The following is a 4,683-nucleotide window of genomic DNA, read 5'->3' as shown; positions in this document are numbered from 1 at the left end:
ACTAGAGGACAAAGTAGAAATAGATAAAAACACTAGCTACTATGTGAAAGAAACCACAGAAATGAAAGCTCCCAGCAACATTCTAGCAACAAAATCCAGAGCTTCCAGGTCAAAGGAAAATTAGTGCAAGCAGCCAGAAAGAGAGATTTCTGGTGCCAAGGAGCCACACACAATTAGGTTCAGACATGATTCTGTAGCCACCAATATAAAGGAGTGGAGAGCTTGGAAAACAATATTCCAAATGTAAGCTTAAAGTCAAGAATTACTTACCTAGCAAATTGGAGTATAATCCTACAGGGAAAAAATGATCTTTAATGAAATAGAGGAAATTCAAGCACTTCTGATTCTGCATAGAATCTTTGCAGTGCAAACGTGGTGGTACAGTGGATAGAACACTAGGCCTGGAGTGGGGAAGACCTGAGTTCCAATGTGTCTTCAGATACTAGCTATGTGACCCTGGGGAAGTCACTTAACCTCTGTTTGACTCATTTTCCTCATCTGTAAATTGGGGATAATCATAGCTTCTACCTCCCAGGGTTGTTGTGTGGATCAAATGAGATAATTATTGAGCATTTAGCACAATGCCTGGCACATAGTAAGTACTATATAAATGTTAGCTATTATTTTTTAAAATAATATGACAATGACCCACAAGGTAAATATGAGTAAACAATCATAAAGGACTAAACAAGGATAAACTGTCTACATTCTAATAAGGGGAGATTAAGTATGTGTCCCTTCTGAACCGTGTCATTATAAGGGGGGCTAGAAGGAGTCTAATTAGATGAAAAACCTGGGAGTAGTTTTGTTATTTCTTGATGATCGTAAAAGAATGGAAAAGAAAGGGAAGAAGAATATGTTGGGGAGCAGGGAGGGACAGGAAGTTAGGGAAAATGATCTCACATAATTGAGATGTGAAAGTAGCAGCCTATACAGAACATTAAGAATTGGACAGGATTAAGGATTGGACAGAATTGGACAGAAGGAAGAATTACACAAACACAATTAGGTACAGAAATATATTTCACTAAACAGGGAAACAGGAAGGAAAGGGGAGAAGAGAGATGGAGGAATAAGTGGTAGATTTACCAAAAGAATTGACCACAAGCAAAACAAACTCCAACCTCAGAAGGTAGATTGTTAAAATGATTTTGAAAGGATAAAAAAATGTAGTCTGTGCCTGGGGTCTGAATGAAGGGAAGAGAAGAAGGGCAGGGGAGCAGAATCAGATTACCTAAAGCACAGAGCAATAGTATGCAGCACTCTCTTCACCCTGTTCTTTGTAAAGCAGAGATAAGGAGCAAAGGGAAAGAATGAAGAGACCTGATAAAGGGACATGCCCAGTACTCATAACTCTGAATCTGAATGGAATGAACTCACTGATAAAATGGAAGAGGATAGTAGAATGGATTAGAAAGCAGAAGCCAACAACATGTTATTCACAAGAAACAAACTAGGAAATAAAGATTCACATATAATTAAACTGACTAGATAAAAATGTATTATGCTTCATTTGATGTAAAAAAAAGCAGAGGTAGCAATCATAATATCAGACAAGGCAATCACTAAACAGATGTGATTAAAGAAAAGCAGGAGAACCTGATTATGCTGCAAGGCACCACAGATAGTGAATTAATATCAATATTTAATGTTTATGCTCCTAGTGGCAAAGTATTTTTTTAAAAAAGTTAAATGAATTACAGGGGGAAATAAACCCTAAAACAATAATATTGGGAGCCTCAGTGTTCCACCTTTTAGGCATAGATAAATCTAATGGAAAAACAATCAAATAAGAAAGAATTTAAGGACTTGAGTATTTTAGAAACATTAGAAATGATAGCTCTTTGGCAATTATTGAACAGGAATAGAAAGGAATTTACATATTTCTCAACTGTGAATGATAATTTTACAAAAATTTACAATGTATTAAGCCATAAAAGCCTGACATGCAGAAATACCGATATTAAGTACATCTCTTACTGCCCACAATGCATTAAAAATTATATTCAATAAAGTGCCTTTGAAGATAGTATAAAAATTAATTTTAAAGTTAATAACAATCCCAAAGAATTGGTATGTTGAATGGATCACTGGAACAACACATAATTTCCTTAAAGATAATTACAATAATGAGAAAGCATACTCGTGTTTTTGGTATGTAACCAAATTGTTCCTGAAGAGTAAGTTTCTATCTTTAACACTTTCATCAGGAAAAGAAAGAACATCAAACGATTGAGCATATAACTAAAAAATCCTAGAAAACCAACAAATTTTAAACCTTCAATTAAACACCAAAATAGAAATCTGAAAATCAAGATTAACAAAATTGAAAGCAAAAAATAATTAAATGAATAAAAATAAGAAGTCTTTCCTCAATGATTAACATTTTCCCCTGGTCACATTTGACCCATCCCCATGATTCTGAATCCTTGGCAGTCATCATTCCAATTACATTCCCTTGCCCCCACCGCCATATCTCTTATTTCTAATGCCTTCATCCCCACTCCCTCCGTGTCTCACTCTACCCACCCCTTCCAAAGTATTCTCTAGAATGCCTGCTTCATAGGCAGCAAACTTGCTTTCATCTTAAACTTTTCCTTTCCCACTACTTTCATTTTCTCACTTTCACTGAGCTAAGGCTCAGGCTCTCTGGCTACCATTTCCAGCAATGGTTATACTTTAGATGAGGAAATTGAAATAACCTTTCCTCCCTATTGCCACTTCCATGGTTGCTCCTTGCCACAATCACTCAGTAATCTCTCCTTCTTAGGTGTTTGCTCAATCCACATCTATCAACCAAACAGAATTCTGGTAGCTATTGCTTACTGATCCCCAGGATACTCCTTTCCTCAATGAGTCTGGGATATTTCAGTATACATATTGATACTCCTTCAAGTACTCTAACTTCACAGGTACTCAGTTTATTCATTTCACATCATCTACTCCTCATTCACACCATGGCCTCTGGTCCCTTGACTTCTATGTTTTTTTTCCAGGCCATTAACCCTACACTAGCAATACACCCTTTCTTTGCCCATTTTGACCTCTTAGTGAACTAGATCACCTTCACAGTGTATTCTTGGATCCCTTACCTCCTTATTGAGTCATGAATTGTGTTCTGTTGAGCCTCAGCCTTGGAGTATTTCCATGGTCAGCTGCCTTCACTCTTATACATGTGCTGAAAAAAGCTAGAGAAAATCAAGAAACCATGGTGACCGAATTCACTTCAAATTTATGCTGTATAACTTCAACTGAGCCCTAAATGCTGCAAATCAATCTTTTTACACCTTTAATTAATTCACTATCCCACTAATCACAGTGGGTTTCCAAACATTTTCATCCCTCTTCAAAATTCTCATGACTCCCCAGGCCCCAACTATCTCTGCTGAGGGTCTTGCCTTATATTTTACAGGAAAACTTAAGCCCATTCAATGCAAACTCACTCTTCTCTTCATCTCACATCACCCGGATGCCTTCTGCCAACATCTCCTCCTTCTCTCCAATTTCACATGAAGAAGTGGCCATTTTTGTCAAGGCAAACCCATCTACATGTACAAGTGATCCCATTCTATCCTTCTCTAACACATTGACCTTTCACTACTCACCTATTTTTTTTTCCAAATAGAGCTTTATTTTTTCCAATTATATGTAAATAGAGTTTACAACATTCATTTTTTAAATAAGATTTTGAGTTCCAAATTTCTCCCTCCCTCCCTTCCCTCCTCCCAAGAGAGCAAACGATCTGATACAAGTTATATATACAAAATCACATTAAAAACTTTTCTACATTAGTCATATTGTGAAAGAAGAAATAGAACAAAAGGAAAAAAAAACACAAAGAAAACAAAACAAAGGAGCAGCTTGGTGGTGCAGTGAGTAGAGCACTGGCGCTGGAGTCAGGAGAACCTGAGTTCAAATCTGGCGTCAGACACTTGACACATGTACTAGCTGTCTGACCTTGGGCAAGTCACTTAACCCCAATTGCCCTGCCAACCTCCGCCCCCCCAAAAAAAACAACCTAAAAACTGAAAATTGTATTCTTTGGTCTATATTCTAACTCCATAGTTCTTTCTCTGCATGTGGATAGCATTTTCCATCATGAGTCTTCAGGAATTGTCAGGGATCATTGTATTGCTGAGAAGAGCTAAGTCTGTCATAGTTGATCATCACACACTGTGGCTGTCATTGTGTACAGTGTTCTCCTGGTTCTGCTCATTTCACTCAGCTTCAGTTCATATAAGTCTTTCCAAGGTTTTCTGAAATCTACTTGCCCTTCATTTCTTGCAGCCCAATAGTATTCCATTACTTTCATATACCACAACTTGTTCAGTGGGAGATCACAATCTTTTCATTCTTCTCTTGATTCTTGTGTTTGAAAGTCAAATTTTCTATTTAGCTCTGGTCTTTTCACTGAGAAAGTTTGAAAGTCCTCTTCTCCTCATTGGCTTTTTGGAGCTCTTTTGCCATTTGAGTTAGTCTATTTTTTAAGGTGTTATTTTCTTCAGTATTTTTTTGGGTCTCCTTTAGCCAGTCATCGACTTGTTTTTCCTGGTTTTCTCGCATCACTCTCATTTCTCTTCCCAATATTTCCTCTACTTCTCTAACTTGCTTTTCCAAATCCTTTTTAAACACTTCCATGGCCTGAGACCAGTTCATGTTTTTCTTGGAGGCTTTTGATGTAGG

Source organism: Trichosurus vulpecula, chromosome X (genome assembly GCF_011100635.1).
Source record: "Trichosurus vulpecula isolate mTriVul1 chromosome X, mTriVul1.pri, whole genome shotgun sequence".
Lineage (NCBI taxonomy): Eukaryota > Metazoa > Chordata > Mammalia > Diprotodontia > Phalangeridae > Trichosurus > Trichosurus vulpecula.
The sequence above is the reverse complement of the archived record's forward strand: the minus strand, read 5'-3'. Positions refer to the sequence as shown.